This window comes from Geotrypetes seraphini, chromosome 7 (genome assembly GCF_902459505.1).
Source record: "Geotrypetes seraphini chromosome 7, aGeoSer1.1, whole genome shotgun sequence".
NCBI classification, from domain to species: Eukaryota; Metazoa; Chordata; class Amphibia; order Gymnophiona; family Dermophiidae; genus Geotrypetes; species Geotrypetes seraphini.
Genome location: NC_047090.1, coordinates 72,520,321 through 72,547,674, shown reverse-complemented (window position 1 = coordinate 72,547,674; position 27,354 = coordinate 72,520,321). Strand labels below are relative to the sequence as shown.

The window sequence follows — 27,354 nt, the reverse complement described above, 5'->3', positions numbered from 1 at the left end:
AGATTTCCTAAGGACCAAAATGTCTACATAGGTCATTTTAAAAAATAAAAGAGAGATGTATGGCTGTTTTGATAATGGACATTTTCTGTACTGGATTTCTGAACCTTTTTTTTCCAAAACGTCCTATCAAAAATGCCCCTCATTGTCTTTATTTGTTATTCTGTTAATAAGAATTAGCTACAACTGTTGTTTGTACATTCTATACAACTGTTATTAATATAAATGTTTTGAGATTTATCATATTTGAAAATGCAGTGTATGATATACTTTATCACTTTTGCATAATTCAATAAAAACTATTTGAAATATTTTTTTAAAAAAATTCTAATTTCATATCTTCCTTTGTTAATTTAGGATGTGTTTTTTCTTCTTTATTTATTTTCCTAAAAGTATAAGCCATGGTTCTTCAAAGATACAAGTATATGTAATCATGTCATCTTATATGATTGAGTTGTCTTGTAATTGTATGTAAAGATTTATTTTAAAAAAGCCCTTAACACTTGGTTAGCACACACTAGCAGGCTATTGCAGAACGCGTTAAAGCATTGTGCAATATTTTGCCTGTTAGCATTTACTAAACTGTGTGTTGATGATCTTTTTAGATTTTTTTTGGAGGTGAGGTAATATGAGCTAATGGGATAATAGAGTTAACAAGGGAATATTATTTATTTTTATTTTATTTATTCAATTTTTTATACCGTTCTCCCAGAGGAGCTCAGAACGGTTTACATGCATTTATTCAGGTACTCAAGCAGTTTTCCCTCTCTGTCCCAGCGAGCTCACAATCTTTCTAACGTACCTGGGGTGATGGGGGGGATTAAGTGACTTGCCCAGGGTCACAAGGAGCAGCATGGATTTGAACCCACAATCTCAGGGTGCTGAGGCTTTTGCTTTAATCACTGCGCCACACTCTTCCCTTAGATTGCAATACTACAGAAAAGCCCAAAAAATATGCTGCATTCAATCTGAGTTTAGTGCACAAAAAAGTCCCATTGTAATCTCTATTAAACCCAAGATTGTACTACAGCTTAGTTAATAAACTAACCCCTTAATTAAACTTATGTGGTCTCTATTAGTGACTAAAAAAAGGATCTGAATAGATTATGCTCTACAATCTCAATCCCTCTGTTAGACGAATGGTGATTGTAAGTCCTTTGGGGATGATACTGTTCTTCTTGCATTGTGAAAGAAAATAATTCTATTTTTCACAATTTTATCACAGCAAACCCATCAGGGCAGTACCATACTAAGAGGGAAATTATATCAGAGAGTATACACGTTAAGCTGTAAAATATATGCTCACTTTTCAGTGTGGATGTGGCCACATGAAACCAACACAGGTCAGTAAAGAGTTCTAGTAACAGGCTGTTACTGTGTGTAGAGAGAGCTGGTAAGTGGTCTTTACCCATGACCTTCTTGACTGGTATTTTTATGTTTGACATATATTTTTTCAGAGACTATTTACTGCTATTATTTTTGATTTTTTAATAGCTTATACCAAGTAGGTTACACTCCTGGAATACACTCTTGGGTATGTCTGTTTTTACTTCACATCCACAAGTTTTTTTGACACTTTTAGGTTTAATTAAATGCATATTCATGTCTACTACTGCTAATTATTATTTCTATAGCACTGAAAAGCATACACAGTGCTGTATATATAATAATCAATATACAATATTTACAGTTGTGAAAAATTAGGACACCCCATAAAATATTCAGTTCTTTCTTAAGTAATGTTCACATATCGATGTCAAATCTTTTTTTTTATTTATCTCTGGAAAAGAAAGTGATGTAATTGCAGGTAAACAACAAGAATTTTCCTTGATTTACTCATGAAACAAAAGATATCCATAAAGAATAAATTAGGACACCCCCACATATCCTCCCACTTAAAGTGGCTCAAATCATACACAGGTGTATCACATCAGATGCATACGATTAGAACATCGTTACTCAGCATTTTGAAGGCGGTTTTGCCCTACTTAAGCCTCAGACATTTAGGGCTTCTTTTACTAAGGTGCGCTAGTGATTTTAGCACACGCTTCAATGCCCCACGCGCTAGACGCTAACGCCTCCTTAGAGCTTGCATTAGTATTTTTCGTTTAGCACAGGGTTTGCACGCGCTAATCTTCAGCACACGCTAAAAACGCTAGCGCACTTTAGTAAAAGTAGCTCTTAGTTTGGTGTGCTCATGACTGCTGCGGTGAGCGTGAACACCATGGTGAGATCAAAAGAGCTGTTTTATGCCTTCAGAATGTAGCAGCTTATAAGTCCAGTAAGGGATTTAAAAAGATCTCGAAAGAATTTGAAATTAGCCATTCCATAATCTGGAAAATAGTGTACAAGTGGAGGACTTTCCAAACAACTGCCAACATGCCCAGGTCTGGCCGTCCAAGCAAGTTGACCCCCAGAGCAGACAGTAAGATGCTAAAAGAAGTCTCCAAAAACCCTAAAAAGTCATCATGGAACCTACAGCAGGCTCTTGCTACTGTTGATGTGAAAGTGCATACCTCTACAATCAGAAAGAGACTTCTCAAATTTAACTTGCATGGTAGGTATGCAAAAAGGAAACCTTTGCTCTCTAAGAGAAACATCAAGGCCAGAGTGAAGTTTGCCAGAGAGAACGTAGACAAACACCAGGACTTCTGGAATATTTTTTTTATGGACAGATGAGTCTAAAATTGAATTATTTGGACACCAGAAAAGAGGACATGTTTGGCATACAACAAATATAGCATTCCAGGAAAAGAACCTCATATCAACTGTGAAGCATGGAGGTGGAAGTGTCATGGTTTGGGGATGCTTTGCTACAGCAGGACCTGGCCAGCTCAGCACCATGAATTCTACCATGTATCAGAGGGTGCTTGAGGAACACGTAAGAGCATCTGTAAGAAAATTTAAAGCTGAAGCAGAACTGGAACCTGCAACATGACAATGACCCAAAACATACCAGTAAATCCACCAAGGACTGGCTGAAAACTAAGAAATAGAGAGTCCTGGAGTGGCCGAGTCAAAGAACATAAGAACATAAGCAGTGCCTCTGTCGGGTCAGACCACAGGTCCATCCTGCCCAGCAGTCCGCTCCCGCGGCGGCCCAAAAACAGGTCAAGACCTGTCTGAATCATCAGAAGGGGCTCCCCTGCCACCTTGGTTTCCCATCTAAGTCCTGCCTTCCTATCAAAGTCCTAGCCCTCCGGTCTACCCATGCACGACCAGGTTGGTTTACTCATTTCCTGGCTAACTTCCTACACCCGTGTTACATCCCAGGTCCTCCCTCAGTATCCCACGATCCCTCTATCTCTCAGGAATCCATCCAATCCCTGCTTGAATCCCTGTACCGTGCTCTGCCTGATCACCTCCTCCGGTAGCGCATTCCAAGTGTCCACGACTCTTTGGGTGAAAAAAAACTTCCTTGCATTTGTTTTGAACCTGTCTCCCTTCAGTTTCTCAGAATGCCCCCTCGTATTTGCTGTCCCCTTCAGCCTGAAGAATCTGTCCCTATCCACCCTCTCTATGCCCCTCATGATCTTGAAGGTCTCTATCATATCTCCCCTGAGTCTCCTTTTCTCCAGAGAGAAGAGCCCCAGCCTATCCAGCCTCTCAGCGTATGAGCAGTGTTCCAACCCTTTTACCATTTTCGTTGCTCTCCTTTGGACTCTCTCAAGTACCGCCATGTCCTTCTTGAGGTGCGGCGACCAATACTGAACGCAGTATTCCAGATGCGGACGTACCATCGCTCGATACAATGGCATGATGACTTCCCGTGTTCTGGTTGCTATGCCCTTCTTTATGATGCCCAGCATCCTGTTGGCTTTTTTCGAGGCTGCTGCGCACTGTGCAGATGGCTTCAGTGATGCATCCACCAGCACACCCAAGTCTCTCTCGAGTCTGCTGTCTCCCAACAATACCCCCCCTAATTTGTAGCTGAACAACGGGTTCTTTTTCCCTATATGCATGACCTATAGGGAAAAAGAACCCGTTGTTCAGCCCTGACTTAATCCCATTGAGATGTTGTGGGTGATTTTAAACAGTTCTATACATGCAAGAAACCCCTCCAACATCTCACAGCTGAAAGAACTCTGCATTGAGGCATGGGCCAAACTTTCCTGAGACTGATGTCGGAGACTTGTAGATGGCTACAAGAAGTGTCTCAATGCAGTTATTTCAGCCAAATGGGTTAACACTAGCTATTAGAGTGTAGGGTATCCTAATTTATTCCTCAGTTAGGATATACATTTTTGTTGATATCTTTTGTTTCATGAGTAAATCAAGGAAAAATTTTGTTTAACTGCAATTACATCATTTTCTTTTCCAGAGATAAAAAAAAAATGTTATATTGATATGTGAACATTTCTTAAGAAAGACTCCAATATACGCCTGTAAGGTGTATTTTTTCCGGTTGTCTGGATACAAACATTCAAAGACAAATGGCGGCATCTAACATGGGTGTAGAGTATGTAAGTTAGTTTCCTTACCATGTAAAACACCCAAACAAAACAAAAACCCAAACAGTAAGCAGACAAGCAGTGTTTCCCTACGCATGTCTCCTATTGTTTAATGGACATTATCCACATCACCCTTTACTCCATCTCCTTTTTTATTCTAAAGAAACCCGAAGGTTTGGGAATGACTATATGAGAGGATGAGGCCATTATATCCTTTTTATGATGATTTTCCTCTTGCTCCAGCATCTCTTAGTATCATTGGGTATGGTTCCAATACTGAAATCAAGCAGTACCTTTGTCACAGATCCTTGTTTTTTGTTTTGATCTTCATTCATTGCATTAGTGTTTCTACCTGTTACACTTCTCTGCAGTATGCTGAAATCTCATATACCATGGTTTACATGTTATGACCTCTAGACTACTCCTAGGTCACCTCCTTTTTACCCCTCTTACCAATGGTATATTCATTCCTACTAATGTAATACAGTCACATCTTTGTAAGACTCATACCTCTTTTAAAATTTATCATGTGAAGACTCAAAACTCCTCCATGGTGGTACCAAAAGCATGTACTTTTGATTCACTGTTGGAATCTTTTTAAGTTACCTGGAGATCTTTACTTAAAAAAAAAAAAAAAAAAAAAAAGACAGATTTTTCTTGGTTGCTGACATTATGTAGTCTTCTACTACAACCATTTCTTAATGGTCTCGCAGAGCTATTTTACTTTTTGCTTTTACTAAGATCAGACGAGTTCAGGACTACTGCAGAGGGGCAGTGGTTGGTCTGTTGACTTTTGCTGCCATTATGCTTCTATATTTCTGTAGGAAAGATTGTGGTGTGCTTTTCTCCTACTCATATTTCCTTCAATGGGTCTGAATGCGGGAACTGTTCTCACACGTTTTCTCTGGGTTGTGCTAGTCCTGCCCAATTCGCCGATTCAAATCAATTCACTGAATCGGCCTCATTGCTTTAGCTTTCCTCAATTGGAAAAATCCTATCATCCATCTTAAATTTTGCAGATATCATCATCCAAATCTAGTAAGTCAGACTCTCGGCTGCCTCTCTTCTAAGTGGCAAAAGCCCAAAACACGATACAGGCATGCTAGAAAATATGGCACAAAAAAACAATAGAATCTCAAATTGATTTCTTTAATCTCTGAAATGTGTGCATTTAAAACTATTATGCAAGAACAAGTTGAAGAATCCAAATTGATTCATTCTGAAATCGAGACATTAAAGGGACATAGTCTATAAACGGTTTCCCGATTGTAGGCAGCGACAGATGTCCTACCACTTATCTAATCAGCTAATCGTGATACATGTTAAAATTAAAAAAACACTCTGAGGCAGGCAGCCTACACTATAGGTGTCTATCGCGGTTGAGGGAGACGCATAGGGATGCTTAAGCTTGCCCAAGGATAGACATGGGCCTTAAGCAAGCTTAGGTGGCCCTACAAGTCTTCCTAGGACCCCACAATAAGCATCTGAAATGTAGGCCAACAAAAAGTGGTCTACATTTCAAATAGATTTGGCCGCGGTTGGATGGCAGGAGGGATTCTCACTCCTTCTTGCCACCAAATTCCCAAAGCATCCCCTGGCAGGAAGAATGCCCAATTCCTCCTGTTGGAAATCCCCCGAACAACCCCTAGTAGGAGGAGTACACAATTCCTCTTGCTGGACCCCACCCCCCAAAACATCCCCCTACCCAACCATTATAGACAGGAGGGATGCCCACGCCTTCCTGTTGAATACCTCCTGCAACACCTCCCCACCCAACCGCTATAGGCAGGAGGGATGCCCACTCCCTCCTGCTAGAATACCCACACAAACACCCCCCCCCCCACAATCATGATAGACAGGAAGGATGCCCACTCCCTCCTGCCAGAACACCTCCCAAAACAGCCCCCCACCCAGCAACTGACCAACCCCCCCACCCACCCAGCGACTACTCCTCTACCACAGACTCCCCACCCACCCAGCAATCCCCCTAAAGGGGAGACCCCCCACTCCCCCATACCTTGTAAACCGTAGGTCTGGCCAGAGGGAGGCATACACCCTCTGACCGGCAGGCCCACCACTGGAAAATGGCAAGCCTTCCCCTACCCGGTGCATTCTGGGATGCACCAGGAAGGAGCCTAAGGCCTTGATTGTCTTAGATGCCTAAAGCCCCTCTCAAAGGAGTCTTAGGCCTCCTTCCCAGTGCATTCTGGGGCCAAAGACTCTTGATTGGCCAGATACCTAAAGCCCCTCTCAAAGGTTCAAAGAAGAGCTTAGAATGATTTTGTATGTGTGTATTGTTCCCCGCCTAGATTTGTAGATGGGCGGGTTATAAATAATTTTAAATAAACAAGATAAAGGGGATGGAAATCCTTTCGTATGAGAAAAGACTAAAGAGGTAAGGGCTCTTCAGCTTGGAAAAAGAGACTGCTGAGGGGAGATATGATTGAAGTCTACAAAATCCTGAGTGGTGTAGAACAAGTAGAAATGGATCAATTTTTTTTTTTACTGCGTCAAAATTTGCAAGGACTAGGGGACATTCGATGAAGTTGCAGAGTAATACTTTTAAAACCAATAGGAGGAAATATTTTTTCACTCAGAGAATAGTTAAGCTCTGGAATGCGTTGCATGAGGACATGGTAAGAGCGGTAAATGTAGCTGGTTTTAAAAAAAAAGCTTGGACAAGTTCCTGGAGGAAAAGTCCATAGTCTGCTGTTGGAAGAGACATGGGGGAAGCCACTGCTTTCCCTGGATCAGTGATATGGAATGCTGCTACTATCTGGGTTTTTGCCAGGTACTTGTGACTAGGATTGGCCTCTGTGAAGACGGAGAAGCTTATGCGTTTGGGCCATCAAAGCCTTAGGCCTCTCCCCATATGTACTGGGGAGGAGACTAAGGCTCTGATTGACCTGGATGCCTAAGGCCCCACCCATAGGAAGGGCCTTAAACAACCTGGACCAATCAGAGCATCAGGTTCCCCCCTGGTGCATTCCAGGATGCACTGGGTAAGGAATGCCCGTCATTTTGAAAAGGCAAGCCTGCTGGCCAGAGGGAGTAGGCATCCCCAGTAAGATAAGGGGAGAGGCTGGGAGTTGTCAGAGGTGGGGGAGGGGGGTTATGTGGTGGTGGGAGAGAGTGGGCATCTTAGCCTTCAGTGCCACACCCAGGTGGCTCAGAAAAACACACAGCCAACCTTCCAGCATGCAAGCACATAAAAAACCAACATGTAGCTCAGAATAATGTCCCAAAAGAAAAACAGAAAAGCTATTCCAACCTGCCCTTTGGCTGTTAACATATGTCCATGCTTTTCTCAGCCTTTGAGACTTCCTTCTTAGGCTTCCTCAAACATTTCCCCACCCTGGAGTCATGTTTCTCTGCTTCTCTGCTCCCACAGATTCTTTCCAGCTCCACCCTATTCCCCATTTCGTTCGGTGAGCTTGCTGGGGAAAAGGGCTCTGCACTAGCTCACTCCACCCTCCTGGAAACAGCTGGAAATTCTTAAGGAGCCTCTACCTCTTAACTGGGATTCTATTCTGAGGCTTCTTAAATGGACAGTATTAAAGATCTTAGTGCTGAGCTGTTTTCTTCTCTTTCTAAAATGCCCAAGGCTTACAACCGAGCTCAGGGGTAGGACTAGGAAACTGATTGTCATGTGACTCTGAGTGGACATTGCGCCTCGCAGGGTCCCTGTCACCAAATGCACTTAAAATTTAGGTGTGGACACTTATGCAAGCCATAGAGCTGATGTGTAAGCCTTTTAGATGGATTTCATCAAAGTGCAATAAAAGATGGTATCACACTGTATAAGCAAACATAATCCCTACCATTAGTCATGCCACTTTGCAGCTGGCACTGTACTGGGTAGGAACGACTGGGCAGCACTCCTACCCAGATCTCCCCTGGACCACCAATGTTTTAAATGTATCCAAAGGCTACCTTAGAAGTGGGGGGAGGCTTGGATTTTGTGGGGAGGGAGGCTTCAGCTGGGGGGAGGCTTGGAAGTCAGAGGGGACCCTGGTCTGACAGCTTTGGAGCATCAGGATGTGGCTGTGGCTTTGCAGCCCAATACTGCCAGGTAGTGAAATAACCCCAGCAAAAATCTAAACTTATTTCACTGTGATTTATTGGTATTTGCATGTTTGGCATCTTATTAAATTTTTTCTGCAGTGCCTAAAACATTGCTGTGGTAATTTTAGCTAGGCAGTATTAGGGCTGTTTAAGTTGCTTGAAAAGACAAATATCGTGACTTAAATTCCTAATGCAGCTTGATGAATTCCCCTCTTAGTGCTGTAGATACTTGCATACCCCCCTTGCAAATACACACTATATAAGATAAGAAGGTATATACAGAATAGTGCTTTGGTGAAATCTGAGCAGTTATGTACGTTTACACATAGGTACATAAATGTCATTGTTTTAAACATTTATGCATATTATTGGCATGTAAATATTAGCACTGGCGTTATAGAATTCCTCTCATAAAGACTATACTGTATGCACATAATTTTATGATAAAGCACTATTTACATGTAGAAATGGCTTTAAAAATACTCTTTTGAGCATTTTGCATTAAGGTGATTGTAATTGATATAGATTTCCTGTCTTCTTATAAAGTTTTAATCTTGCTGACTTCCCTGTAGCATCTCTCATGTAAAATAAAAACCTTGACTTGTATGCATTGAATAGCCTACATCTGTTTGAATGCTTTGATCTCTTTTCTCTGGAAAAATGTGAACAATTGTTTATTTATTTGAAATTCACTATTATGCTCAAAACTTTTATTTTATTTATTTTTTTTTTGCAAATGTATCATAATTTCCATTTTATAAGACTGACCATTTGGATATTCTCTATGTGAAGGGTTTTCATACTTTAAATCAAGTATTCAGATAATCTTTTTTTAAAGAAATAATGAAACTAGACATATGGAGTGTTTAGAGTGTGACTGTGTGGGAGTAGAGTTAGTCCAGCAAATCAGTTTTTGACACATGGTGTGTGATGCCCTTTCACATGTGGGCAACTGAAAGCAAATACGGTATATTTGTGATTCTGCCTGAGAAACTCTCCTAAACTTCTGGCACAAGAAAAAGTGTATAAACACTGCAAATACAATGCCAAGTATTGTGAAGTAATATGAACATGGGTAGGAGTAGGATTTTATACAATATTCCAAAGATAAGCACTGGCATATCTTGCATGATACTTCATCTTACTGCTTAGTCTCTAATGATTTCCAGTGGATGAAATCAGGGGCTAAAATATAAAGAATGTCTTCCTGTTTACTTAGTTTTTGGTTGGCTTTTAGTGAGCAATACAACAATGTATACTTGTCTGTCTAGATAAGCCAATAAATAGTCTTCTTATTTAAGATTTAATGTTATTCAATCAATTTAACTTTGGCCTCAGGAACATATTTCAGGTTTCTCTGATTTTTAGGCATACCTCTCCTTCTGTACTATGGAATGTTAGTTTTTTGCTGATCTAAAATTGGTTGTATAGAAATACTCTCCAAAGATCTTTGGCAATATTGGAGGGCTTTTCAAAAGAACAGGTGCTATTTGTATATGTATGCTAGTGGTACATACAGGTTTCAAGGAGGGGAATTATGGACAGTCTTTCAAAATAACCATGTATGCTTTTATTTTAGAACTATCAGTACAAACGCCAATGCTTGCTACATACAATCAGCACCCGCAGCGTGCAATTTTTTCGGACCCCCAGTGTGATTCATTTCACAAAGACTCCATTTTGTCTTTGACTTGCCTGCCTTTTCACTGGTCCATATTGATTTTTTTAAAATATATATTTTACGTATTAATTTTCATCTACTCTGTATATATAAAGTTTAAGACATACATTCTCTCAGTATTCAATAGTACTTATCTCAAATGAGAAATTACCACCAATATGGGTCCTGTTTCTCCTAGTGTTGCGTCAGGGTGCAGACCTAAAATGACATATTAAAATAAATTAGTATACATTAATAAACTCAAATCTAAAACTACTCAAAACACTGTGGCAAACATTACCTCTTATGTTCTATTTACCACTTTCATGTGCATTTTTCCAAAATGGTAGTCCAAACCCACTGCTAATTTAAATTAAATCATTTGGCAACAGGGAGCCAATCTGGATGAGAGTTGCACATTAGTGAACTCTAATCTAATTCCAAATTCAGCCCCTTGGGATGCACGGTGTCCAAAGTGAATATCCAACTTAGAGGGGATATGATAGAAACTTATAAGATCATGAAGGGTATAGAGAAGGTAGAGAGGGACAGATTCTTCAGACTGGCGGGGGCAACAAAGACTAGAGGGCACTCGGAAAAATTGAAGGGAGACAGATTCAGAACAAATGCTAGGAAGTTCTTCTTCACTCAGAGGGTGGTGGACACCTGGAATGCGCTTCCAGAGGAGGTGGTAGAGCAGAGTACGATTTTGGGCTTCAAAATGGGCTTGGACAAGTTCCTGAAAGAAAAGGGGATTGAAGGGTACAATTAGAGGGTTACTATACAATACAAAATGCTTTAGAGTAATAGATCACTTACAGGTCATTGACCTGGGGGGCCGCCATGGGAGCGGATTGCTGGCCATGATGGACCTATGGTCTGATTCGGCAGAGGGGATACTTATGTTCTTATGTTCCTTAAAATTTAGTAATTCCTCAACAGAACCACACTCCCACCCCATCTCTATGTTGTCTATGATAGTCCAGCAGATATCCAAGATTGTTTGCTATTTCTCCATCCAATGAATTGCTAGTGAAGCCCTTATGTATGAGAGGCTAATGCAGAACTTATGTTCATTCAGTCTAATCTTAATGGATCTAGGAACATAAGAATTGCCATACTGGGACAGACCAAAGGTCCATCAAATCCAGTATCCTGTTTCCAATAGCAGCCAACACGGGTCCCAAGTAGCTAGCTAGATCCCAAGTAATAAAACCAGATTTTATGCTACTGTTTATCCTAAGAATACACAATGGATTTCCTCAAGCCATCTTAATAATGGCCTATGGACGTCCCTTTTAGGAGTTTATCCAAACCTTTTTTAAACCCCACTAAGCTGATTTCACCACATTCTCTGACAACAAATTCCAGCGTTTAATTACATGTTGTTTGAAGAAATATTTTCTCTGTTTTGTTTTAAATCTACTACTTAGTAGTGTCATCCTAGTATTCTAGATGACCTCTCTACATAAATCAAATTACAAAGACATAAAATTATATTTATAACATTACTATTAAATGTATTAGATCTCAACTTGATTTTCTGCAGTGTAATAATTGTTAATTGAATTCACTCTAGTTGAAGAGCACCACTGACTTTGGCCACATTTGGCAAGGCCTTTCAATTGTCAGCATTAGAATTTGCCAATACTTGAAAATTAGCACAGTGCCTTAGGAATATGAGCAGAATAATGCAAAACTAACACTAGTCTGTCTTTCTGTTTCTGTTCTTTATAACTCAAGAAAAGATCTATCTGTGCAAATTTAGATCTCAAATATGCCTTTCCAATCACAATATTTGGATAATGTCTGCTTACGGTAATTTATTTTTCAATATCTGGGCCTGATGGTCAAAATCAATGTGCCTTGAACAAATTCATCTGATGTATAGAAACTGACTAATTGTAGACTAGACTGGCTCTTAATCGATAAGAATGATGACTATAAAAATGTCACTACACCTATATTTGTGAAAATTTCAACATAGGCATTTACACCTGCTACAACTAGCAGCATTGAAATATCAGCTAACTTTCTTGTTGGACCTGGGCTTTGAGGAAAACATGTGGGAAAATTTTGTTTTTACCTTGCTGGGGTTAAAAATTACCTAAAAACTGCCTTGAAATTAAAACAAATAGCTTTGCAATTTGATTCCCCTAGGATGTGCAGGTTTCTAAAATCCAGCACTTATAAGTATAAATGCACACCTCTTACAAGTAGCAACAAAAACCCTACCACTTACAGTGCTATTAGGAGCCACTACATGTATCTGTCAAGTACTAGATCAAGACAAAACTCCACTTCTTCTGACTTATCCTTCTCATTTGACTTAGTTGATTATGGACTTCTCTTGGACAGGTTGCACGGTATCAGTATTAGAGATATTTTATGTGATCATTTCTGCTCCTATCTTACTAACAGATTTAATACTATTATTTGGATGAATTACACATCTCTTCTCTCTGTTCTCCCCTGTGGAGTACCTCAGGGCCCCATCTTGGCACCCACACTTTGCAATATCTTTATGACACTAACTGATTCTCATCCATTATCTAGGGCTCACTTCCTGAAATGTGATGATCGAGAGGAAATTGATAAATCTAAACCATAATCTTTATATATTTTTGAGAATTTAACTGCCTTCTTATGAAGAAATTCACTCAAAGCAGTTTACAATATATTCTGGTACTTTTAAATATTTTCCCTATCTGTCCCAGTGGGCTCACAAACTGACTATGGTACCTGGGGCAATAAAGAGTTAAGTGATTTGCCCAGGGCTACAAGGAGCAGTGCTGAAATCAAACTCAGGGTGCTGAAGCAGCAGCTATATAACTAGGCCATTCCTCCAGTCTAATAGTTACAACTTAGTAAACTCAGACATAATCCTGAGAAAACCAAGGGGCTCCAGATTGGATTCCATGGAAGCCCCACTCTGATAGCACCAATTATTCTGTCAGAAACACCAATTTCTTCCAGGCCCTCAATAAAACTTTTGGGATTTTTCCTTGATGAGTTTTCAACCTTGGATTTCTGATTCCATCTATTATTGATTCTTTAGGTTAAAACAGATCTACTTCATTTACCATTTCATTAATTAGGCAGCCCTTTGCATCTTTGTTCACTCTTTTGTCTCCTCTTTAAGGATGCATATAATTCTTGACTTGTTTCACAGCGGAGTAACTTGGGTCACTCTATTCTGCTCTTTCCTTTCAACCAATGTATTTCTTCTCTTTCTAGTACTCAGCTTTTAGGATGGTTCACATTAAATAAAAACTCATTGGGCAGTATAATCAAGTTAGATTAAACTTGAAAATTGAAATGTGAATCTTACACATGTAGTACAGCTTACATGCACAGAGCCTCAAATGATACTACTTTTTTGTACATTGTCTTTTGAAAAATGGCTTTTACTTATCTTGCTCAGCTAATCTACACATGTGGGTTATGTCTCCCAACTAACAGATGCAAAGCACACTGTCAAATCAGTGACATCATCAGCAGTGTTAGGAGTAATGGTACAGCCCTGGATTTTGCCAATGTTTCTCTGCCTTCAGCAGATGGTATAGATGTACTGACTTACTGGGATGCAATCTGTGATCTACATAGTTGAGTACTTGGCCTGGGTGAGTTTGTAGGAGTTAGTCTGTGGACGTTCATCTTCTTGGTGCTTGGAGGGTTCATCTCCTTCTTTATCTATAAGCCTCAATGCACAAGTCTTAGATTTGTACAGCCAGCCTAGTAGAAGTCCTTTGGGGCTTCTGCCAATAGAGAGTGAGGGTTTTCTCCTTCTCCCTTCCTTTTGTTCTGGATCTTAGTGCTGGAGTTAAATCAACACAAAAGGGGCACTATAAATGTGGACAGTTGTATTTATGCTTTAGAAGTAGATAGAGTAGTTAACCCTAAAATTGGCAAAATGGATGGGTTTTTTTCAAACTCATATCGATTGCAATACCAGTCAGGTAATATATGCTACATAGTGCCCTTGACCTTTGTAGTACATTGGTCATACTAAGTGCAAGATTAAGGTCCAGACAGCAAAGCATTTGAGTAATATTAGATTGGGAAAGGATGAAGCCCCACTAGTGTCTCACTGATGTGAGGTTGACTATATGATTTCAGAGCTATGTTTGTAGTGCTGGCTCAGGTAGTTCTACCGGAGAAGGCAGACTAAGCATGAGAGAGTCAGGCAGGCAGAGGAGAGAAAAGAAAGCAGCAGAAAGCGAGGGGCAGTGGCGAGAGGTAGCTCCTCCCACTCCTCCGATGTCAGCTGCAACTGATCTAGAGCTCCCCCTTAAAAGGGGAGGGGCCAATGACGAGTCATCCAGTGTGCCCTGAGAGCAGGGCAGACAGGCAGGAAGAGGAGGCAGACTAAGCAGGAGAGAGTCGGGCAGGGAAAAGAGGAGAGAGGAGAAAGCATCAGAAAGCGAGGGGCAGCGGCGAGAGGTAGCTCCACCCACCCCTCCGACGTCAATTGCAACTGATCCGGAGGAGCGTCAAAGGTGCTCGCCTTAGTGAGAGCGCCTTTGCAAAGGGCCTTAAAAAAGGACACCAGGGAAGAATACCCACACAGGCAAGTACCACTAGGGCAACAGAACAGACACAAACAGCAGATAACTAACCACGGCAGTTGCAGAGGACAAACACAAAAGAAATAGGGTTAACAGGTATATACGGTAATTAGGAGAGGGACTGCACAGTAACAGCACCAAGGACACTACATAGAGTCCTACGCAAGGAGAAGCCACTTAAGACAACACTGAGGCATAACTCGCAAGCAGCGGGAGAAGGCATATAGGGAAGAACAAGAAGCATAGAGGACCTGGGAAACAAGGGGGGGAAGCCACTTCAGACAACAGACCGGCAACCAGAAAGCAATGGAAGCAGCAGATAGAAGCAGGATGTTGAGCTACCCAGTTTTCTGCACCGTTTGTCATATGTATGACTACCTCCTCTCTGGGAAGCAGGCTTATATATGCACTTGATGTGAGGAACTGGAAGGCCTAAAGAAGCAAGTCAGACTACTGAAGGGCAGATTATTAGAATTAGAAGCACTTCGAGCAGTTGAGGAGGAGATCAGAGATGCAGAAAACTTCACGAAAGAGAGGAAAGTTGAGGAAGAAGTCAGGGAATTAGAGAAGTTCATCGAGGAGGCATACAGAGAGGCTGTTCAAAATCACCAACAACAGAGGAACTGCTAGATACACCTACAGTGAGTGAGGACCACCTGGAGGACAATCACAAGAAAGGAATAGATGACACAGCAGCAGGACCTGGAAACAGCGGAGGAACCCACAGGAAGATGAGTCCAGTGCAAGCCAACACTGGAATGAGGAAAGATGGAAGTTCACAGAGGACACGGACCTGCAGCTAGAGATATGGACGTACACCGAGGACACGGACCTATGGCTAGAGAGACAAGAGAAGACAGCAATCATCGGGGGGGAGGGGGGGACTCCATCATCCGATAAGTTGACAGCCACATAGCGGGAGGAAGAATGGATAAGCTGGTGATCTGCCTACCAGGAGTCAAGGTGGAAGATATAGTGAGCCACATCGACAGGATCATTGACAGTGCAGAAGGAGAAGATACAATAGTGGTGGTCCACGTTGGGACAAACGATGTGAACAACAGGAACTACAGCAGGAAACACTGAAGGACCAGTTCTGGATGCTAGGAAGGAAGCTGAAGATCAGAACACCAAAGGTAGCGTTCTTGGAGATCTTGCCGGTACCCAGGGCTGACGGGAAGAGGCAAATGGAACTGCAAGCAGTCAATGCATGGATGAGACGCTGGTGTGAGGAAGAAGGATTCCACTTCGTGCGCAACTGGATGACGATCTGGGGGAAGAGCAAGCTATACAGGAAGGATGGACTCCACCTCAGTGGAGATGGAACAAGGTTATTTGCAAGCAACATCAAGAGAGAAATTGAGAAGTTTTTAAACTAAGAAGAAGGAGAAAGCTGACAGTCGACCAAGATTCGATGGTTCGGGAAACAGTATACCCAGAGGATACCGTGCAAGAAGATTGCAGGGAAGGCTCGCCGGATCATAGGCAAGATACAAATCCCAACGGATCGAAAGGGATGGAAGTGAGGGAGACAGAAGGAGGAAGGAAGTGCAAGAAAGTAACAGGCCACAAACTTAAGTGTATGTACACAAACGCAAGGAACCTAAGGAATAAAATGGAGAAATTGGAAGCTATGGCACAAAAAGATAACCTAGACATTATCTGCATCACGGAAACATGGTGGAACGAGGACAACGTCTAGGACACTGTGCTACTGGGATACAAGCTATACTGTAGAGACAGAGTAGGGCAAAAAGGTGGGGGTATTGCCCTGTACATAAAAGAGGGAATTGAATCTACCAGACATAACATGCTGGAAACGAAAAATAAGGTAGAGTCTTTATGGGCCAAAATTCCGGGAACAAATGGAATGGAAATGAAGATCGGCATCTACTACCGATCCCCAGGGCAGTCCGAAGAAACTGATGGAGAAATGATGGACAAGATTAAACACGAATGCAAGGGAGGAAACACAGTTATCATAGGTGACTTCAATTATCTTGGGGTAGATTGGAACCTAGGCAACTCCCGCTGCAGTAGGGAGACCAAGTTCCTGGATGCTGTAGGCGATTGCTTCCAGGAAAAACTTGTCATGAAAAATACAAGAGGAGCTGCAAATCTGGACCTAATTCTAAATGAACTATGAGGACCGGCACAAGGTATAGAAGTAGAAGGGACACTGGGGAACAGTGATCATAAAATGATCCACTTCAACCTAGACACAGGAACAAAAAATCGATCCAGAACAACTGCCATGGCACTGAATTGCCGAAAATGGAACTACGAAGGGATGAGAGTCATGGTAAGGAAGAATATTAGTAAGAGGATAAGTACTGTAAATACGCTAGAGCAAGCATGCTCCCTTTTTAAGGACACAGTCACTGAAGTGCAAAATCTATATATACCGCGTATCAACAAGGGTTCTAAGAGGAAGAAGAACAAGGAACCGGTGAGGCTTACTGTAGCAGTGAAGGAAGTGATCAGAGACAAGAAGACTTCGTTTAAGGAATGGAAAAGGACAAAAATGGATGAAAACTGGGAAAAGCACAAACAACATCAAAGCAAGTGCCATAAGGTGGTAAGAGGGGCCAAAAGAAACTAAGAGGAAAAAATAGCCAAGAAGGCAAAAAACTTTAAGCCATTCTTTCGATATATTAAGAAGAAACGACCCGCGAATGAAGCAGTGGGGCTGTTAGTTGACCATGGAATAAAGGGAGTACTAAAGGAGGACAAAGCCATCGCTGACAAATTGAACACATTTTTTGCGTCTGTATTTACCGAAGAGGATATATCCAATATACCAGAAGCCAACAGGAAATGAAGATGGGAAACTGACGGGGTCAACGGTCAGTCTAGAAGAGGTATGCAGACAGATTGATAGGCTTAAAAATGATAAATCTCCGGGACCGGATGGCATCCACCCAAGGGTAATCAATGAACTGAAAGGGGTTATAGCTGAACTGCTTCAACTAATAGCCAATCTACAAGTACAAGTCGATCAAATCAGAAAAGATTCTGGAAGATAAAGGACCCCACCATCGATCACCTTGACGGACACAAACTGATGAGGACCAGCCAGCACAGCTTCAGCAAAGGAAGATTTTGCTTGACAAACTTACTGCACTTCTTCAAAGGAGTAAATAGGCAGATGGACAAGAGTGACCCGGTCAACATCGTATATCTAGATTTTCAGAAGGCGATCGACAAAGTCCCGCATGAATGCCTACTTTGAAAAATTGTGAGCCATGGAATCGAGGGTGATATACTCACGTGGATTAAAAACTGGTTGGCAGATAGGAAACAGAGAGTGGGGGTAAATGGACAATACTCGGACTGGAAAAGCATCATGGGTGGAGTGCCGCAGGGTTCAGTTCTCGGGCCTGTGCTCTTCAACATATTTATTAATGACCTAGAAATTGGCACGACAAGTGAGGTGATTAAATTTGCAGACAATATAAAGTTTTTCAGAGTAGTGAGGACACAGAAGGATTGCGAAGACCTACAACGAGTCATAAACACATTCAAGGAATGGGCCGCAAAATGGCAAATGACGTTCAAAGTGGTTAAATGCAAGGTGATGCATGTTGGTAACAAAAACCATATGCAAGAATACAGGATGTCTGGTGCTGTACTCGGAGAGAGCCCCCAGGAAAGAGACAAGCCAATTAAACCATCTGCGCAATGTGCGGCGGCGGCAAAAAGGCAAACAAAAAGCTAGGAATGATTAAGAAGGGGATCACAAACAGATCTGAAAAGGTTATCATGCTGTTGTAATGAGCCATGGTATACACCCACCTGGAATACTGTGTCCAACACTGGGTCACGGTACATGAAGAAGGACATAATACTACTCAAAAGGGTCCAGAGAAGAACGACAAAAATGGTTAAGGGGCTAGAGAAGTTGCTGTACAATGATAGGCTAGAGAAACTGGACTCTTCTCCCTTGAAAAGAGGAGACCGAGAGGGGAAATGATCAAAACATTCAAGATATTGAAGGGAATTGACTTAGTAGAGAAAGAGAGATTGTTCACCCTCTCCAAGGTGAAGAGAACGAGAGGGCACTCTCTAAAGTTAAAAGGGGATTGATTTCGTACAAACGTAAGGAAGTTCTTCTTCACCCTGAGAGTGGTAGAAATCTGGAACGCTCTTTCAGAGGTTGCTATAGGGGAAAGCACCCTTCAGGGATTCAAGAAAAGGTTAGATAAGTTCCTGCTCAAAGAAGGCTGGAAAATCAGCGAATTACAGGATGCAAGAAGTAAGGATACAACTTATTACATAAGAAGTAGATAAAAAGGAGAATGAAACTTAAGCGTGTAGTATAGATCTCATGCATACAACCTGAGGAAGAAAGTTGGACAATATGAGAATTTTAGGAAGAGCTGGACAATAAGGCGAATTGCAGGATGAATCGAATTACAGAGTAAAGCAAATTACAGAACAAGGCAGATTTCAGAATAAAGCGAATTACTGGATAAGCAAATTACAGAATAAAACTGGACAGTCAGCGAATTACAAGGCGGATTTCAGAATAAAGCGAATTACTGGATAAACGGATTACAGAATAAAACTGGACAGTCAGCGAATTACAGGATGCAAGTAATGAGGGTACAACTTATTAACAAGAAGTAGTAAGACAAGGGCACTGGTCTTACTAAGGGCTGCCGCATAGGTGGACTGCTGGTCTGATCCAGCTGGGCCCCATTGAATCCTGACACCCCACCCTAAACTTGTTGCACCTGAACCTTGGCACCCCTTGCCGACACCCCCAACCTGTGGCATTCCCATTGTGACACCCCTGAACCCCTGGCACCTCCACCACGACACCACCCAAACCCATGGCATACCACAGTAGCATCCCCAGCATGACCCAGCAGCGGCAAATCTTATGTTCTTATGTGTATATTAGTACTTTTAGTTTGTGGTCCTGTATTTACATAGGAGTTATCTGTGTTATGCATTTGTGATCAAGGACAGGTGTTCTGGTAGGAAATTAATGTTGAAAAGCATACAGTGTGCTTTGTGTAGTTTAATTTTATGGTTAACAATTATTTATTTATTTAAGCATTTATATACCACTTATAGCCTAAGTAGTTTACACTTGTATTGTTAGTAAGATTATATTGTGTGTGTATATATGAAAACTGAATGGAAAAAATGGTATTAAAATTAGTACTATTATTATTATGGGACAGGGTCAGGGGCAGAGCTTGGGCATGGTTTGAGGCTGAGTTTTTGGGCCCCCTCCCCCTAAACAAGAAAGCATTCTACTGCCTATGGCTATCATAGTGTGCAGAATTGCTTGTTTTAGGATTTCAGATTTAGAGACCAGTGCATGAACGTCTATCCAACATCTCTTGTAAAGGTAATGACTCTTTGGGGATAGAATTGAAGAAGCTATACATAAAGTTACATTACATTACATTAATGACTTTTATTCCAACTTAACCTTGCAGTTCTAGGTGGATTACAAAAGAGGTAATCTGGACATTTCCAAGTAAATTACGTGATCAAGAATAAATTACAAGAATTAATGCAGGTTTTAGATTTGTTCTGAGGTTCTCAGAATCAGGGATTATTAAGGTATAGTATTAGTTTGTCTTGACAAATTTCCTAAATAGCAAGGTTTTTATTTCCACTATGCAATGATACCATGACCACTTTATGCAATCAAACATCTGTCTTCCATTTCGTTTCACAGATACTGTACCAACTTTAGATATACCTCATACTGTAATCCCAGACGTCACTACAAGTCTTCCTCTTCAGCACGGTCAAACAATCAGAGATGCCCTAGACCAGGGGTGTCAAAGTCCCTCCTCGAGGGCCGGAATCCAGTCGGGTTTTCTGGATTTCCCCAATGAATATGCATTGAAAGCAGTGCATGCAAATAGATCTCATGCAGATTCATTGGGGAAATCCTGAAAACCCGACTGGATTCTGGCCCTCGAGGACCGACTTTGACACCTGTGCCCTAGACAATAGAGATAACAAAAGTCTCTCAAGAATTAATTCAAGCAGCAGACTCCTTTCTAGAAAGCATAGCCAGTTATACCCTCAATCTCCCTCCCAATTTTCCAGTTGGCAGCAGACTTCTTTATTTTCAATGACACTGGATTTTAGTAAAATTGGATCAGTGGGTGCACCAGGTAGTATCTCAGGGCTAAGCTCTGTTCTTACAAAGAATATCTCCAAATCATCTACCAAAAGAGTCTTTCTTCAGCTCCCTCCAGAAGACCCTCCTTCACCAAGAACTCTCGGCCCTTCTTCAGCTAAATGCAATAGAGCCAGTTCCGCTGCAGGAGAGGGAACAGGGGTTCTATTTCATGTGTTTCTTGATACAATTTAACAGGTTTACAGTTTTGTCAAACTTAATTTACCCTGTTATTATCAAATGGCAAATTCAACGGTGTACAATCAAAACCAAATACAGAAAGGCAGAAAAAACTCCATTAGCATAGGATAGTACCCAATCAAAAGCCACTTTCCAGAAACATTTTAGTAAAATAAGCCTGGACATACACTGAAAAAAACTGGAGGTCTCTGTCCAATTCTAGACGTCCATGCTCTCAACAAATTCCTGATAAAAGAGATGTTTTGCATGGTCTCTCTGGGAACACTGCTGCTCCTTTTAGAGAAAAATGATTGTCTTTACTCTCTAGAGACCTTAAAGAAGCTTATACCTCACATATCCATACTACCTACTCACAGGAAATATCTTTGCTTTTAGTTAGTTCTTGTCATTTCCAGTACAAGGTCCTGCCCTTTGGCCTAGCCTCAGCACCGATGGTGTTCACAAAATGCCTTGCGGACGTTTCATGTCTTTTCCTATATAGATGACTGGTTGAACAAGGCTTCATCAATAAACTAGCTCAGCATGTAATCAACTCAACAGCTCATCTATTGAAACTCCTAGGTTTTGCAGTAAACTATCAGAAATCACAACTTCAGCCAACTCAGACCTTTGAGTTCATAGGAGCTCTCCTAGACACTGCTCAAGGTTGAGCTTTTCTACCTCAGCAGAGATTCAACAATCTCCTTCACTGTGTCAAACAGTTGCTTGCTTATCATGCATAACGGCATGTCAGATGCTACTTCTTGATCACATGGCCTCCACAGTTCACACAACTTGACTTGCACAACTCTACCTCAGGGTCCCACAATTGTATTGACCCTGATTCTCTGTGTGCTTCAATACAATTTACCCCAAACCTTCATCACCCCCCCAATGGTGGAAGCTACCATCCAACCTCTCTTGAGGTTTCCCCTTCCAGCCTATTCATCATTAGAATCTTCTCATCTCAGATGCTATTCTGGGGAGCTCATCTCAGGGAGTCTGGTTTCCTCATGAGAAAACTCTTTACATCAATCTCCTGGAGCTCTGAGCAATTCACAATGTTCTCCACACATTTCAAGACAGGCTCCAGAGCCAAAAAGGCCTCCTTTGCACTGACAACCAGGTTTCCATGTTCTATTTGAATGGGAAGGGAGGCACAGAAGTGATATAGATTTGGACTTGGGAAATTTCTTGTGGCATACTTCTCAGAGCAGTTTATCTAGCAGGGAAGAAAAACACGCTCACAGGCTCCTTCAGCTGCACAAGTGGTGTCTCAACATGTCTTATCTTGCATTAGATCTCTTTGCTCCCCCTTCCCCAATAACAACAAACTTTCACAATTCTGCTCCAGACTATATGCTCCCAATCTTCTGGATACCTTTTTGGCACTTAGACTTGGTTTTACATGGCCTAAATAACAACTTACAAGTTGCGTCCATGCAGCCTCATTAATCTTTCGGTTATACTTGCAGTACGACTAAGTTTAAATCAGCCCAGGTCCCACCCAAATCCTGCCCCCACCACTCCTCCTAAAACACCCTTTTTAGCTCTGGTTGTACAGCAGCACTGAAAAGGCCTAAGACGTTTTTAGATACGTCTAAAACCCGGTTTGATTATCGGCACTTGGACGACTTGTCTTACTGATCGTCCAAGTGCCGATTTAGGCCAGTTTATAGACTTATTTCTGTTTCGATTATGAACACCATAATCTTTTACTGCTTCTCCTTTTCAGAATTTTAAATGTGAGTATCCCTACCCTGTAGGACTGACTTCTCTTTCCTGGTTTCCTTCTGCTACTGGGGCTCCTATAACCTCAATCCAATTGTCAGGCTGCTTCTTTTACTTCTTTTAGTACCATCAAAGAGGTTTCAATTTTCAAGGCTTTGTTAATGGCTGCTGCCCCTTTCAAACCTTTGCTTCTCCAGGGCATTTAGATGAGCAAAGAGGAAGACTCCATTCAATCCTTTTTACTTCAGCGGGCAGCACAAACAAAAACAATTCTGAGGTTTCCCTCTTACTTCAAAATATAGCACCCAAATTAAACTACAGGCTGCACTTTAATAAATGGTGGAGGGGTTTTCTTTTTTAGTGTTTTTGCTTGGTCTTCTGAGATTAACCTGACATTTGGCACTGAGGTTCTTTTTTCTCTATTAACTGGTGTGATGTATAAGATTCAAATAGGGAGACCGCTAGTATAATCATAGGTTCTAGCATCAGAGAAGGATTTTGTGTGGCTTTCTGCTTTTCCTCTTTTCCTCATATTTTTTATAGCCTTCTAGTACCCACAACTATATACCATCAAAAGGGGTTTGTTTGGAGCTAAGAATAAGTGTGTGCCGGGCAGGATGTGAAAATGCATGCATTCGATGTATTCCATAAGCGTCAGACAAAACAAAATGGAATAAAAATGTCTCATTTGATCTTTTTTTTTTTTTAATAATTTATACAGAACAGAATAGTACAGGATGAAGATATACATTCTTAGATAATACAATATAAAAATAACCAATTATCAAAAGATAGAATCTTCCTAGCCCAAAACTATGGAGGAGTTAGAGGCAATATTACAAATTGAAATATAAAGGAAAATATAAGCTCAGGAATAAAAAAAAAAAAATCCCTGAGCTAAACCTTAGTGCTTTTTTTACTGACTCCAATCCAAGATCAGCCCTTATTGTTATCCTGCCCTTGTCCCCGTGAAACTAATCCTTGTTCACAACTGTTGCAAGTGTGTAGGATCCCAAAAATAAATTCTTTATCCTGAAGTTTAATAACGCACTTGCAAGGAAACTTCAAGAAAAATAATGCATTCAAGGCTAATACACGGGTCTTTTAAGTTAAGAAATTATTTTATTCGATACTGGGTTACCCTAGCAACGTCAGGGAATATCGAAACTAAATCACCACAAAATTTCATAGATCTATTTTTGAAATATAATATTATGATCATGTTTTTATCCAATTCACTTAAGCAAGTAATCAACAGGGTAGTCCTAGTTAGTATTGTATCTTGAGAATCTTCAAGAAAATTAGTTAAATCAAACTCCGTTGGTACTAACAGGTCTAACCCCTGATCATATGTCAGCTTCTTTTTCTGAGGTATATAATAATTCACAATTTGAATAGTCTCTGCATTTGGGGTTGTTTTTTTTTTGTAAAAATTTTATTATAGGTTATAGGGATAGGAGTAGAGGTAAGTTATAGGAGTAGAGATAGGTTATAGAGCTAGTCAGGGACCACTGCTCAGGCAATGGGCCTGATGGGCCGCCGCGGGAGTGGACCGCTGGGCAAGATGGACCTCTGGTCTGCCTCAACGGAGGCAACTTCTTATGTTCTTACAACAGTGTAGTACATTTGATTAAATACAGAAAAATATTAGAAATTACACGATTTTATACAATTAGTATATAGAACCATAACTTTACTCACCCACCCATCTATCAATTATTAATACAAGACAACTTTATCTATCAAATTGATATGAAGAATTAATATCAATTTCTCAATTACCTCTCCCTCCCCCACCCTGAATATGTAAGGAAAAACTTAAAGAAAAATACATAAACCATTAATGTGAAGCAGCAAATAAAGCCAATGGACTCCATACTTTGTTAAATGAAACACTTGACCCCAAACATTCTGCATTCATTCTCTCATATTTGTATGTATTACATACATTTGTCCACCAAAATGTGTAGTTTAATCTATCATGGCTTTTCCAATTTTTTCGTGATCAATTGAATAGCTATTCCAGTCAAAACCAGGAAAAGACGGCTTTTATATTTATCAAGGGGAGGTATGGAGGGACATAATAAAAAAAACCGTCTAAGTCCCCTTTTGGCCTAAGGTCTTAAATGTTGAAAGTAGAAGCAGGGAAAATGTCCATTATCAAAAAAAACATCCAAAAGGAGGGTTTTTTTAAAATAATGGCCTGCATTTACGTTCAGCTGTTTAAACACCCAGACCATCACTACGTCTAAACTTAAACCATATAATCAACCTACAAAATGCCTAAGTCCCAAACGCCCAAAACAAGGGCTTTTAGGCGAAGGAGGAGCCAGTCCTTCACCTAAAAGCTGGATTCTGTAACCGGTGTCTGTCAAAAACAACACCGGTTACAGAATCCCCCCCCCCCCTCTACAACGATCTGGGCAGGAGGGAGCCCAAGCCCTCTTGCCTCAGCGGCACCCCAGATACAGAAATATACAGTTTAATCTCGATGCTCCAAATATCTCTGAGACTATTTTTAGCTTTTTTATTCAAAAATTCAGAAATTAATTTATACTACTGGGCAGCCTGATATCCTAAATCTGTCTGGTAGCAAAGGATCTGCAGGCTATAATAATCCTAGTACCTCCTTAAAATATTTTCTAAGTAAGATTTCGGCAGATATTAAATGGGTCAAAGGAAAATTAACAAAGCAGAGACTTTTTGCCCGAGCTAAATTTTCCATGTGCTCAAGTTGTATGGATAACACATGAGTCTTTAACTGCAGACAGAAACCTGCTGCAGTGTGGAAACCTGTGTTTCCATTGTCGTCGCCCTCTTAACTAATAAAACTTGGTTTGAATCAACATTTTCAAATTTTTTAACAGCTTCTTCTGTCATAAAATCTGAAGATTGTTTAATTGCCGATCCTAGCAATCCCTCCACCCTCGTATTTATTTGCCATAAATTCTTCAAAGTAATATCCTTTGAATCCTCTGGTGGGCTCCGATCTTTACCACTAGCCTCCAAACAGAATTAACTTTAGGAAGTGATGTAAATTGTAATTTAGAGGAGGTAGACGGATTTGGGTGTCCACCTGAAGATACTATGGGTTCCAAATTAGGTCCCATATCCCTGGATATTGGTGGAGGGGGAGGAGTTCTATCAAGTGGACTTAACGATGCTCCCAATATTGAAACAGAGTCTTGAGTCAAAGGTACTGGTATGCAGGAGAAATAAGTGTCGGTCCATAGGGCCGGCTGAAGCTGAGGTAGAACTTTTAGGTTTTGCCTTCCTCTTACCCATAAGAACAAATGATACAGTTCCTGATCTCCCCGCGATCCTCGCGACTCCTCGTGGCAAGAAAGGGGCACCCAAGGGGTTAGGCGTGCCCCTTAGGGCATGCCCTGTGGCCGCACGCAGCAACTGCAGCGCTCTTTTCAGATAGAGGAGACGGACCCCGATGATGTCACTGTCCATCTCCTCAGGTGCTTGCCCGAAAACGGCACCAGTCCCAGGCAGGAAAAACAGCTAGACAAAAGAAGAGAGCTGCTACTGCCCTTCAAGGTAAGAGAAAAGTCCCCTCTGCTGCACACTCCTTCCAGTAACTCCTCCCTCATTTGATCTTAAGCATTGGTTTGTGTGTGGTGCAGCTGGTTGGCTTCTCAGTGCATGATCAGTTCTCACTTATTTTCATTCTATCCATTTCTCTTCCCTCACTAAACCTCCTTGAAGCTTCTACTGACCCATTCCCACCTACTCTGCTTCCTTCATGCCCTCTCTCCCAAACATCTTCTCCACCCTAATCTCTATTATAAATGACAGTAGCTATGATGTGGGCATTTTTTTTGTTTGTTTTCCAGAAGTTTGGATACAGAAGAAGGTGATGGGAGCACTTTTCTGCCAACAATAAATCTTTTCACAAATATAAGATATTCATTGGCATTTCCTTCCCCTGCATTCTCATAATGCAAGTTGTAAAACTTGTTGAGATATAGTTTGAATAAAATGGTCTAAATTCAAATTAGCATTATTATTTATAAATGCATGCTTATTTTACATTGCATCTACAACTATAACCTGTAGAGTAGTAACTAGTTCTGAATGTATGTGCATGGCAATTTAATAGCACAAATCATTACTTTCTTGATATGTTAATATTTTTAGCTTCTGAAATATTTGTGAACAATTATAAGATGTTATAAACTAATTCATAGAGAATTATCTATAAGGAGTATTTGACTTCTGGTATACCCCTTATATTTTCTACAGTCAACTGTAGTAGGATAAGCAGTCTGCCCAGAAATGATAGTAAATGCAGACTGCATCTTCAAAAGCTGTAAAGATGATGGTGCTCCCAAATCCTGAATGTTTTTCATTGATGGATGCCTGACATTGGGGACTTTGTTTTTGCCCTTTTTTGTAGCCAAAATGAACAGGAACTTCCGCTGGCAAACATTGGTTGGGGGAACAAAGATTGCTTTACTCTCTTTAAGGAGAATTCAGAGGCTTAATGGGATATAGGATTATCATCAGACTGAAAAAAGGAGACTAGGGGAAGTTGCTTTGTTT

The 27,354-nt window shown here is 40.9% G+C and overlaps 1 protein-coding gene across 1 annotated transcript in view; it reads left to right on the top strand.

The window, feature by feature from the left end:
• The window catches only part of SOX5 (SRY-box transcription factor 5), an 845,257-nt gene that overhangs the window by 27,251 nt on the left and 790,652 nt on the right, over positions 1–27,354 (top strand).